Here is a 13,728-nt window from a genome sequence, read left to right on the forward strand (position 1 = left end):
ACAGAACTCTTCAAACTGCAGGTGATTGAGAAGGAACTGGAGTGGCGCAGGTCAATTCCTCTTTATATGCTCTCTCATCAGACCATAGGATGTTGTCCAGCACAGGCATAGACCTGAGGGTCTACTGGCAGAAAAATCTCAGAGTGCACGGGTGCAAACACATCTTCAAGTTATTGCCCCTATGGGTGCTCCCCTTGAAGAGATGTAATGTTAGGTGGTTTAACTTTTCATTTCCTTACTTTTGTGAGTTCATGCCAGGTATGCAGTGTGTTGCTTCACAACAAAGTGTTTTCTATATTATTTATATAAATCCTCTTTACCTCATCCCAGCCTCTCTTTGGTTTATTCTCAGTTCTCACTTTTTACATCATACCTATATTTTTAATTGCAGGTTCTTCAGGACAGCAATCTATTTTATTTTGCAAGGTGCCCAACACATGAGATAATCTTATTAATTATTCCTGGGGGAATACTGCCCCACTCCGCATGCACATAATTCATAGGAAAAGGTACAGACAAGGGCAACAAAAATTATTAGGGGTATGAAATTACTTCCATATGAGAAGAGAATAAAAAGACTGGGACTGTTCAGCTTGGAAAAGAGACATATAAGGGGTCGGGGGGTGGGACGGACAATATATATTTTAATATCATGGTGTGGAGAAAGTGACTAGGGAAGTGTTATTTACCCCTTCCTGTAACCAGGATCCACCCAATGATATTAAGATGCAGCAGATTTAAAACATAAAGAAGTACTTCGGCATGCAACTCACAGTCAGCCTATGGAACTCATTGCCAGGGGATGTTGTGAAGGTCGAAACTATAACTGGTTTTAAAAAAAAAAAAAAAAAAAAGAATTAATTCATCAGGGCTGATGGTCTGGGATGCAACCCCTTGCTCTGGATGTTCCTAGTCTCACTGCCAGAAGCTGGAAGTGGATAACAGGGTATGGATCAATTGATAATTGCCCTGTCCTGTTCATTCCCTCTGAAGAACCTGGCATTGGCCGCTGTCAGAAGACAGGAAATTGGTCTAGATGGACCATAGGTCTGACACAGTATGGCCATTTTAATGTTATTTTAAAAGAGAGGGGGCCAGAATGGATTCTCCAGCACAGAGTCAGTGCCTTCCTGCTCCTCTGCTGTAAGAGGTATTCAGCCTCTGATGAATCCTCTGCATCACTGACTATACAGAAATCATACTCCTAGTGGTTCCAAATTAGTCAGGATGGTGCTTTTCACAGGAATGGAAGCAACACCAGCTACTGAGAGACTGTCGGGGTAGCTGTAGGGGTCTTCATGCTGAGACTACTGTACCAAGTGCTGAGGCCTACTCCTGAACTGCATGTACTGTCCTCAGGCCAAAGAAAACCCTTACTATTCCAAGCGCTGAAAGATCTCTATGCAGAGGCCTCTACCTACAGCTACCACCCAGGCAGTCTCAGCACCATGCAGGGCAGGCAATGCCTCTTGGAAGCAATGCCTCATCAGATGAGCCAGAACTTAACACTAACATCTTGCAGTCTATTTTGAGACAGAACTAAGGCTGGCAGGATCAAAAGGCACTTGCTATGAGAAGCTTTGTGTCTGGCTGGCTCCAACAAGGAATTAGGTGTAAGGTTATGGTAGGGCTATGGTAGTGACAGTTGCTGGGGCACAAATGACCAGTGAGGTGAGGGTGTCTCACGCTAGCCTTTATTACCTCAGAGAGCCAAAAATAATTTGGGGTAGGGTATTTCTGCCTTGCCCATAAGGGGAGCACAAGACCCAAGGGTGAGAATCCCTGGTATCTTGAACAGAAGCTACTTAATTGCTTTCCAACGATAGAAATCGCAATAGAATCACATGCATCTTCACCTTCCCCATTAAGTGAGGGATACATGGTGGCATGGGTCCTTCACTCAAAAAAGAATTAACAGCTGGAGCTCTATTGCCTGCCACTCCCACTGAGCAGAGGATATGCATCACCTGCTGCTCTTAATACTTTATAGCAAGGGTCTCAAAATCCTGGCCCACGGGCCACCTGCGGCCCAAGAACCTCTCCACTGTGGCCAACAGAGGAGAGACGCATGCAGCCATGCAACTAGCCATTTCTGCTGCTGGCACTGCCCCCTTGCAGTTTCCACTGGCTGGGGGAGATGGACAGAGATACCATTACTAGCCACCCGGCAGAGTCAGCCATGGCAGCAGCATCATTAGTTGCTGGGCAGAGTCAGAGGCAGCGTCACTTTTTTCCGCAATGAATATAAACAAGTCAAAATACCGGAAACAACTCTGATGCAAACCTTGCTGCAATCCTGAAGGTTTCAACTGCTCAGTCACAAAGGCCAAACGTCAACAAAATGACAGAACTGAAGCGTTGCCACGTGTCTGGCAAACACTAAAAACTCTCTGGCAGGCGAAGAATTGTTTAAACTTGTATGACAGCTTTATTACTTCTAAGAAATTCAAAAATAAAAGAATACAACAGAAACGTTTTCTTTTCTGAACACCATCTTCAGTTACATTATTGGCTCGCTGGGATGATTTGAGGACTGGCACTGTCCCTAAGGTAAACTGAGTTTGAGACCCCTGCTCTATAGCTATGGGAATTGTTGATAAGTCATGCATTGCGGAAGAACTGCTCCATTAATCTATTACATCATATACTTTAAAAGAACAAGAACTACAGACAAGCAGTTTTCTTCTCCCAAACATCCTAGCAGCTGCCAGAATGAGGATGCTGCTGAACCCATTTCACCAAATGGCCCATAATGGGTTGCAAGACTGTTTCAGCCCTTTTAGAAGGTGGAATTCTGATGCAAATATCTATTAATTCCAAATTACGCCAGCTTTAGTAACAGTCCCATGAACTGGAGAAAAATTGGCTTTTCCCTGGCATCCCTTCTTTGTCCTTCTCAGTTTGGGGCCTAAGAAGAATCACCACCATTCTCTTCCTTGCCTAACACCCCCAACCCAATAACTTCTGATCCAAAGCAGGAGTTGGGAGATCAGATGCTCAAGCAGGCATTAGAGCTAGTTACATTAAATCCACCGTCATAGATAATGACACTGGTAACTGTCAGGACTGGTGCAACAGATAGTGAGGGTGCTGAAGTCCAAATCAAAGGCTTCTACATCAAAGAAGACAGCAGCCCAATAGCACTCAAGGCTACAACCTGCCCAGATGGCAAATTGGTGCTCTGAGGCATTGGGGGGGGTGCAAAGACCCATGACAAAATTGAAGACATGCTGACGAGATCAGATCAGACTATATCTCCTGCTGTTGCCTTTGAGAAGCCCCATGTTGAGGTAGCATCAAATATCATTCAAAGCAGGGTAAAAGACGGTTACTCACCTTTGTAACTGTTGTTCTTCGAGATGTGTTGCTCATATCCATTCCAGTTAGGTGTGCGCGCGCCGCATGCACGTTCGTCGGAAGATTTTTACCCTAGCAACACTCGGTGGGTCGGCAGGGCGCCCCCTGGAGTGGCGCCGCTATGGTGCCGGATATATACCCCTGCCGACCCAGCCGCCCTTCAGTTCCTTCTTGCCGGCAATTCGCAGTGGGGAAGCGGGGCGGTTGTGTGGAACTGATATGGCAACATCTCGGAACAAGTTCAGTGAGTACCCGTCTTTTCTCGTTATTCTTCGAGTGTTGCTCATATCCATTTCCGTTTAGGTTTTCCAGCCTTATGTAGGCTGTTGGTGTGGTGGAAGTGAGTACTGCAAATGCAGTACCCGAGCCAGAGGCTGCAGATCCCTTGCTGTTTACCAGAGCATTATATGCGACAGCCAAGGTATGGATCCAAGACCATGGAGCGCGCGAGAGATCTTGTGTGGTAGGGCCGGTCAGCAGGCGGTTGCGATCCGAAGTCTGAGCCTTGGTAGATCGGCATAGTGATGTGGCTTGGAGGAGTGGGCCAAATATATGCCGGGTGGTGCACCGTTATCACCCAGATGAGTCCTTGAGGGGAAACCGGTAGTCCTTTCTCCGGTCTGCTACCAGCGACCGAGGGTTGGGCGTGTCAGGAAATGGTGTTGTCCCTTCTAAATAAACTGGAGCGCTGTACAGAGGTCGAGAGTGAATGTTCCATCGCTCGTTGAGTGTGAAGAACACAGGATAGGGCAGAGTACACCTGGGGGAAACCGCTTATTTGAGGGACGTAAACTGCACCTCGTTCTTTGGGAAAATAGTTGGCTCCTTAGGTGGAGGGAATGATAGCTAGGGAGCGGAGGGTCAGCTAGTCTAGTGCTCCACTGTTCCTTTCGAAACAGACATGGGCTGGTTATTGAAGGCCTTGAGGGGCTTTGGGTCGGCAGGAGAGTATATATCCGGCACCATAGCGGCGCCACTCCAGGGGGTGCCCTGCTGACCCACCGAGTGTTGCTAGGGTAAAAATCTTCTGACGAACGTGCACGCGGCACGCGCACACCTAACTGGAATGGATATGAGCAATCACTCGAAGAAGAACTGGAGGACTCAATAGGGGCATACAGAAGTGCTGAGGACAGCGTTAGCCATGAATAAAGAGATGACTGACGATGCCATAACTGAAGTCCATTTCCCTAAGCCACCTGTGTGGCAGGTGGAGGCACTGAGGGTCAACATGACTCAGGGACACCAATGCATGGAGTCACAAAAGGTACTATGACAGCAGTTGTCATGAATACAAACCCTCAGTGTCTTGGCTAAAACCTTAACTCTATCTGGTGGGGACTTGAAATTCCTGAGGCTCATTTGGGCCAGCCATAAAATCAACCTTAGTTAAGCTAATGCAGGCAGTCAGGATGCTCATTCTAGGATTCTTCGAGCTCATGGTACACCCCAGTCAGTTATGTTCTGTGCCATGGCAGATGAGGTCAGTCAGGGTCACCATTTCATTACCTTCATGGTACTTCTGGAAGTTGTTGGGCTGTCTTCCTTGATCCATTCCTGTGGTAAGAAAGGATTAAAAAATTAAGATGGTCTATGCAGCATTGGTAAAAACAGAAAGGGTGAAAGATAGGGAGAAGATGCCCAAAAGAGGAGGGAATTTAAATATAATTTTTTATCCCACTGCCAATTCTCATTTGACATGCTTACCTTGCTCATAAACCAATGTGCTATGGTGTGTGAAGGACTGACTATGATAGCTGAAGCTACAGAAATAAAATAGGATTTAAGGATATACAATATATCTTCAGTGGCCTAGTCTGAGCCTCCTGATAGATACAGCACAGAACAAACAGTCTGAGAGAAAAAGAGTGATGGGGTGAGGAGGGAACACATGCTTTCCAATTCAGGGTGGCTGCAGACCAAAACTATCTCTGACCTTAGCTAGAGTAGCCTAACCAGGCTGTTCTAATTTACAGCAGCTTTACCCAGGCTGACCTGCAGCTCACAATCTCTGCAGTAGTGAGTGTTACAAACACATGCTTTCTTTCTGTGGCTCCTGGCATGGCCCTTATGCCAGGGCCTGGGAAGGGGGGCAGCCTTAGGCTTCTCTTATTTGCCCTACACCGTTCCTCTGCCAAGAGAATTCTCTCCCACATTCCTGCAGCCCCTTCATGGCCTTTATATGATGCTCAAAGAGGATTCAGATGCTGTAACAGGGGCCACAACTGATTCCAGTATGTTTTAAGGAGGATCAGTTGCAATCAATGAAGCTAAAAAAAATTAAACATTAACAGATAGCTACATAAATAGCTACAGATCAAGGAATGCGCCAAATCCTATTTTTTATTAGTCAAGAAGATTTTCTATAAATTCTAGTTTAGGGCAAAGAAGCACATTATCTTTATTAAAGTGCTCCAGCTAGAGCTCCTGTAAAAATCCAAAATCTCTCAGATTTTTTTGTTTTTGCCTGCATAGTATATTGTTCTGAATTTACCATTTTAATTGAAACAATCTAATTTTAACTCAAATGTGTCAAGTTTAGTTTGAAGAATTTTTATTGTAAAGAAAATCTTCTTTAATGAGCTGTTAGCAGAGGTGTGTGGTGAAGAAAAGAAATTACAACAGAAATCTGATTCAACAGCTTCTAAACCAGGCACAGGAAAAAGGTAATTGTAGTGGGAAGTGAAAAGAAAGAAAATATCTACTCCTCACATTATTAACTCACTTGTATTTACGGTAAGAAAATGTGAAAAAAAGTTATCCTACAACATAATACTTGTTCCCTTTCTGCCTGATTTTGGAAGCAAAACAATAAAAGGAGGTTTGTTTACAAGGAAAGAGGTACTTCCTTGAAGTCAAGAAATTGAAGAAGGGAGAAAAATCTCTCTTAAAATAGAAGAAATTTCTCTAAGACAGACCTTACTGCATGGGATTCCAAGTGAATACTCGGGGGAGGGAGACACCGGTACACTTGAGAAAACAAAAGCATTTACCTCCCTTAAAGCAAAGAAAATATTTATATATCCACACACACACACACACGGAGGGTGACAAGAGCAACCAGGTGGGCAGGACCAGATGGAAACAGTCCTCAGCTGGTTTCTGAAGTAGCATTGGGTAGGAAATTAGTGGAACATCTATTGCTGTTCTTAGGGTCCTCTGGGCTAGAATCTAATGGAATGTGACCCCAGCTGATTCTCTGCAGCAGCTAGGATGGCACAGGCTTTGAAGAACCTAGAAAGGAGAAGCATGGCAAGTCTCTCCCTCTTCTGGAGAAACTCCATTTCGGAGTTAGCCTCTTTATCTAGCCTAGAAGTTGTCTCTTCTTTGAGTCCAGCAGTAAGCAGGCATTTGTGTGAGGAGGGGTATGTTGGGCTTAACTGTTTTGTGTTAGCAACTAAAGAGCAAGTAAGATAAATCAGCTCTCTGTCCTCCATGAGATTTTCCATGAAAAAGGGCAGAAAACTCAGTTAGAATCAACCTGAGGAAGTGGAGTTTACTGCAACACACTGAACTAAGCTTTTAAAATGAACTGAGGAGGTAAAGAGAAGCAGCTTACCTTAGGTTCTGAACAGATAAGAGCTCAGGGAAGATCTAAACCCCATTTAAATATACTAAGCCCAATAAATGGGATTTAGATTTGCTTTCAGTGTTGTCTTTTTGTACAACTCAAGTTGTATTCAGTATTGTGTTACTCTTTGGTTGTCAGTAATAAAAGTTTTCACAAGCACGGTGTGAAAAAGCTAATTTCAGCATGATCTACAGTTTGCCACACTAAGCTGATCACCAAGATAGGTAGGAACAACTCTGAAATCCATCTTCCAAACAGGTCCAAATTATCAAAAGCAACATGCCTGATTCTGTGTGTCCCTGCACACTGTATATTCATTAGTACAAAGTAAGTATAAAACAATAAGATTCTGATGCAGCAATGTTTTACACCCACTTTGCACTGAGATAAATGATTACACAAGATGCAGGCCAATGGAGATTCAGAGCCTATGTCAAATGCACAGGTCTCAGAAGAAAACATTATGTCTCAGAAAATCAAAAAGAATGATTTCTCTGGCTGAAAAGCAATGTGAACATAAGATGTATGCCAAACCTCACCAGATGCCGATTTCAAAGGGCAAGGCTTTTCCGGCAGTGAAGTAATAGAAAAAAAAAAAGACAGTTCCAGTTGAACACACAGTATGTTCAGAGAAAAAATGAAAGCAGAGTGATGTGACTCAACTGGACAGAACATACACACTGTTCTATTCAGTGAACCCAAACTTTCATGGCCTCTCTTTCCAAAGGGGTCACTTTATACAGTCTTCCTTGAGTGTGTAAAACCTAGATGTTACCACTGCCTCAAAGAAAAGGCAACATTTAGAAGTTAGGCAGGGAAAGGGATCAACCGAAGTTCACTTCACCTTCCCATCTGATTTGAAGACTGGGTGGAAGGAACTCATTTTCAGGTAGAAAGCTCCTTTTCAAATTGTCCAACTCAGATTTGCAATTCAGACTACGATCTGGTTAAAAAAAAAAATCTTTCAGCCAAGGTAACTGCCATCATTTGGTGGGAAAAAAAAACATTTTACCTGAAAAGTAAAAAAGTAAACCAGGTGTCTTATTTTAATTCCCTCTCTGTTGATAACATCACAAGTATGCAAAATCTATATTGTAGTAACCCTGATTATCTCATTTCATGAATGAACATAATTCAAATGCTTCTGAAAAATGTCACTATTCCAATAAGTTAATGTACAGTGTACAACAACAATCCAATTCCTGTGGAGAAAACAGAAGTATTTGAACAATTCAGCAAAAATTACATAAAAGCCTTAATTGTGATTTTATATTTGAAAATACATTAGGTTTTCATTCCAGTTCACTTACTAACATTATGAAGACGTTATGAACAAGGGTTTAATAAAATTAGTAATGAACATGTAGTAAAAAAAACCAAAAAACCTTGGTACAGATTATTATTTACTTTGTATTTTTAAAAATTCGGAAAATGGAGTAAAACATTTTTGTGTTTTTGTTTTTATTAATTTTGAGAATACCATTTAGAAAACAGAATGCTGGTAACTTCCCCCACAGGGTTCTATAAAATTGATTCTTCTTTCTTAGGTCCTTTAAAGATTTAATGTTCTTGAATATCAAAACTCAGTTGCTTTGTTGTTTAAAAAACATTGCTAAGAACTTCCAAAAATATGAATCAAAATGCAAACAAAAGCTGGACTTTGTACATTTCTGCAACTACTACTAAAATAAACTAATTACATAAACGCTCTCAAAATAACAAAATGGGATTCAACTTCATTTTAGACATTTGGAAAGCAGTGTCATACTTTATTTTAAATAAACCCATGTAAAAACAAAGTTAAAATGAAAAATGGTACCTGAAAAATAAATTATTTGATATAAAACAAATCAATAACTTAAAAACATACTAATATACAAAATGATTAACGATATACTGTACAGTATGGGAAACAATTGATAAAGCCTTCTGTCCCACAAAACAGATTACTTTATAAACAAAAGGTTACATAAGTTAAGGGAAATGAAATCAGTAAATAGACTAGAAGTACAATATTATTCAAACTTACTCGTCAAATAAAGGTTTATCCCAACTTATGATGCTTCAAATGTCTCAAGTCATTTTCTTCTTAATGACCAAGTGAAAAAGTTTAGCTATATCACTAAAAGGTTGTTTAAAAATAGAGAACAACAACTAATATGAAAATGAAGTTTCTAAAATGTGAACACAGTAGCAATATTTCAAGATTTCAGGTGGCTGTTCCACTATTACTGAATTTCCATCATCATGAACAAAAGAATTTAGTGTTGAAAATTCCACTCAACAGAAAAATATTTCTAGTTAAAATTGTCCTTGTAAATTGTTTACCAAGTGTGATATACATCAAAGAATTGCAGCAAGATTGAACAAAGCAACAACAAGTTTTAAAGGCAAAGCCACTCACTGGATGCTTTGTGTTCTGTTTGAGAGATCATAAAAGCTTTAACATCAATTGTGTTTTTATCATGCACAGGGAAAAATATACACCTAACTTTTTATTAAATATATTTTACTACATATGAATGATACAAAAAAGCATACAGAAAAAATAATGCTGTACCTGATTAGAACTAAGATAAGAAATTTAGACAGAAGTTGAACTTCAATTTTTAATTCTACCGGTTATACCTTGGACACACTAAGCTGTGCATTACACAAGTACCTCAACTTAAAAATGGAAGTGGGGTGATTGTGTTTTCTTTGAAATCCATGTATTTTCATAACGTAGCGGAAACCCAGTAGCATATACTACAGATCACAATGCTTAGCCTTTTGATCAATATATTCCTCTATCAACCCTACGGTGCTGGGATCTCCCAGTACTAACAGGAAGTGCAAACATAATGTTAAGGAACCTGCCTTCAGCACAGCAGAAGACTCTTCTGCCAACAAACAGAGATTAAAGAAAATGTGGTACACACTAAGTGACAGATTCAGTCCTTGACTAAATTAATGCAACTCCACTGACTTAAAAAGATGTGTGCCTGTTCATAGTAGGCATGAATTTGGTCCCTTCTCCCTAAAACTAATTGTTTGGAGCCCCCTCAAAAAATTGAAATGGTGTAATAAGGTGCTTGCTCCACAATGATACAAACTTCCCATTTTGGAAGTCAAAATTCGGTAACCTTATATCAGAGGTAGTATTATGACAGAAAGCCCTGGGTGGAGGGTGTTCTGTGTTTTACTTTTGAGGATTATGAAAAACCATGACATCACCAATATTTCATTAAAAAGTTGTGCATTTTTTTAAAAAAAGTTTCCACAAACTATATAACATTTTACAGGTAATTATTAGAAGTCCTAATTCCAATACGCAAATTTTTGTTAGAACTAATCGAGTACATTTGGGGACATCCTTATAAAATTAATTAGACGTACATATTATGTAATTATAAACTGTACATATTTAACTTTAATCACTCCAGTTTAGCATATACTGAAGCTGAGACCCTTTTCTGAAATTTTTGAAGAACCTCCATTTTATTGCCTAACCAGAACAACATAAAATTATGTAACTGCTTATAAGGAGGCTGGGAAATATCCACGTTTGAAATTTAGCATTCACAAAGACTGAGTTTCATTTTTAGGAAAAAGTGACTGATATTTTAGTTGAGGCTTAATTCAATTGCTGAAAGCTGTCTCGATAGTAATAGCTACAGCATCTTTTCCCCAAACTTTGAATTGCTTTGTAAAAGTAACATTGCTACAACTTTGCATGCTCCTATAAAAACAATGTCAAAAACACCTGACTTACAAACCTTTAGGAGTAAAGGTATTCAAACCCATTTGGTCACTTGCAATGAAGTAAATGACCATATACTGACCATCTACAAGTAACTGCAGTGAGAAATTCATAACCCATTCCAAGGACTTGAATACCTTAATACTATCAGTGTGTTTTCTGACACTATCATGATGCAGATGCGCTGGAAAAAAACAAAAACAACCCAGGGGAAAGAAAAAAGTTTAGACACACATCACTGAGGGGATACTGCCCTGGAGAGTGATGCCTCCTCTTTCCCTTCCATTCCCAGCATGATCTTGAAATCATTCACAGTCCCAAACCAAAGAACTGAAGAGGAGTGGTTGCCATAGGCTCAGGGGCAGGAGGCAGCAGGACTGTTTTGGCTCAGTTCCACTCCCCATTGCACCTCACAGTAGAGTTGGGGCACAGGATCCTAAATGAACCAAATATCTTATGATGTAACAGCTTCAATGATAAAGATACCCCCTGCTCACTTTAGCGCATGGGAACAGTTTACAAATAGGAGAATCGAGGGGATCAATGTATTTGGAACAGACTAAAAAAACACTAAGAAAAGTTGCTTTACTTCATCTCAGTTCATAGCTTTCATGATTCTTGGTATTATTTTGTTGCTGCCAACTCACGTGAAAGTTGAATTTATCTTTGCATCTTGTACAAAAGCACATAGCAGCATTATAATTTTATGTGGGGTTTTTTTGGGTTTTTTTTTTTTTGCTTTTAAAAGTGAAATTCCCCTTGTGCTAATGACTAACACAAGCCTATACTGAAGGCTAAAGTGGCACTCTGGCCTTGTTGTTAACCCTTCTTCTACACAAGGCTGAATTCCATCCACAAAGGGATCTTGTTAAGCAAACAAAAAATGGATTGTTGGAGGGTTTAAGAAATATTACTTATATTATATTAATATAAGTAAGATGGACTGGAAAAAGCCAGTTTCTGAATACTTTTTCAATTCATTTGAATTCTTTTGAAAACATTGAATTTTACCAGATTAAAATATTTAATCTAATACTTTTAAAAAATATGTCTTAACAACAGCTAAAGCCCAGAACATTTTAATGGAGTTTTAGAAGTCATTCCATGGTTATAATTAGGATAGTTTTGCCTTACCTATAAAACTGTCTCATCTTAAGAGTGAAACTCCACCAGTCATGCAAGAACTGCCAGTTAGCCATGCCCATATCAAATTCTGTCTGCACAGGACTATTTCTAATGTGGTCAGTATCCAAACTCTGGTCCTGTAAGAGCCTGCTTGGAGCAACAGCCCCAGGAAATGCTTGGAAAGATGAACAAAAACAAAGAACAGGTAAACAGAAGGAATGATGCCAGACTGGTAAAGATTCCCATCCAACCGAAATTCCAGGATGAATGACAGAGTGGCATGAAGAGAAGTGTACACATCTATGGGAGAACATTAATGCAAACAGTAAGACCAGTCATCCAATTCTGAGGGTAGTTTTTCCATGCCCTCTGTACAAATTTCTATCAGCTGAGATGAGTACCCAAAGTTCTCAAGGATCAACCTTGTCACAGTATCCAAATAGTCAAAAGGGTGTTACGGGAGCAAAGACAAACAACTATATGCTTGATCAATAGGAAAAGGAATCCAACTTCCATAACCTGGGAACCTCTGTGTTTGGGGACGAGTGGAGGTAGCTGAATATTGTTAAATGAAGCAGGCAGACGGACATAAAAAACGTCTGTCATAGCACTGATTTCTTCTATTGATGTTCTCACTTGCCAGTCCCTTTGAGTATGCAGGTTGCCCTGAACATAGGTGGATGTGAATTAAAAATGGGCTCATTTTTGGAGATAATATAAACTGCAAAGATTCTGTTTTCGCATTCAATCAGAATGGCTGGTGAGTAGACGTAATGAAGAAAACCCTGTGCCCTCCAGACCTACTGTCCTTCATTGCATGAAGTTTAGATTCTTCGGACCAGAACCCTTGACACAGTCTGTGACCCAAGTGCACATTTCATCTTTTGAAACCGCGTAATTCTGATGACAGAATGATCCTGGAAACAGATAACTAATAGCAAATTGTCCTTCAATAGGGATTTCTTATGCAACATTGCCGGAGTGATGTCTGGACCTGGAAAGAACGTAAATTAAGGAGCCCAGGGAGTCTTTCCAACTATCTCAGACAGAACAAAGGCCAGAAGAATTCTTATATGTAGTGCTGCTCATTGCAGTGTGCCTGCTATAGGGATTGATCAGGATAAATTGGTTCACCAGGCATGACCTGACAAGTTTCCTTTATCTAACTTGCCTTCCATGTCTGATGAGAAATGTACCATGCCGCTGGTGTGAAAATAGGCCCCTACATTAACAAGGTTTTGAGAAGGAATAGGGAAATTCTTGAAGCCAGAATCATGGAAAACAGACAAAAAAGTAAATGAAAGCACAGATGTGCCATCTGAAAGGTATCTGCATTAGCTGGTCACCCAGACAATAAAATCTGTGGATGCCCTCCGTCTTGGGGATGGGTATGATGATGGTTATGATTTCTGTACACTCCCTGAGGGCTAAGAGACCAAAAAGTACAACTACAAAGCTGGAAGTGGTGATGGTCCAGGTAGAAATGGAAATGTGTGGTATGCTGGACGACTAGGGACACCAAGGCAGGCACAATTCTAAACCACCAGGCAGAAGAAATCATTGGATTTATCTTATTAGAATTGAGAGTGTAAAGACTACAGGATTCAGGATGGAAACAGAGGGATTGAAAGAAAGCAGGTCTGGTATGGGTCAGAACTACCCATCTAGTTAGTTATCAATAAGTAATGTGAACACATTCCCAAATTTCTCTCCACCTGGGGAGTCAGACTGGAGTTGTTAGGGACAGTGACAAAAAAGGACTTTGAGCACACTCTCTGGCCAGATATAAAGTGGCCCCTAGACCTGAAAGGGAGATTTGTAGCTTTCTGTCTAGCATTATCCCCTGAAGAATTAAATGAACGTACCTCCTCCTGATTTTCTCCTGCCTAGGTGAATGGTAGTTTGCTCAGGTGACTGGCCTCAGTGAGGGATT

The 13,728-nt window shown here is 40.7% G+C and overlaps 1 long non-coding RNA gene across 1 annotated transcript; it reads left to right on the forward strand.

Moving 5' to 3' along the window:
• Nucleotides 1–2,970: 2,970 nt before the first annotated feature.
• Nucleotides 2,971–8,521, forward strand: LOC142047517 (uncharacterized). Its single transcript, XR_012656796.1, has 2 exons — nucleotides 2,971–3,327; nucleotides 4,459–8,521. It is a non-coding gene; the product is annotated as an uncharacterized LOC142047517 (long non-coding RNA).
• Nucleotides 8,522–13,728: the final 5,207 nt, after the last annotated feature.

The sequence above is a fragment of the Chelonoidis abingdonii genome, chromosome 11, assembly GCF_003597395.2.
Source record: "Chelonoidis abingdonii isolate Lonesome George chromosome 11, CheloAbing_2.0, whole genome shotgun sequence".
NCBI lineage: Eukaryota > Metazoa > Chordata > Testudines > Testudinidae > Chelonoidis > Chelonoidis abingdonii.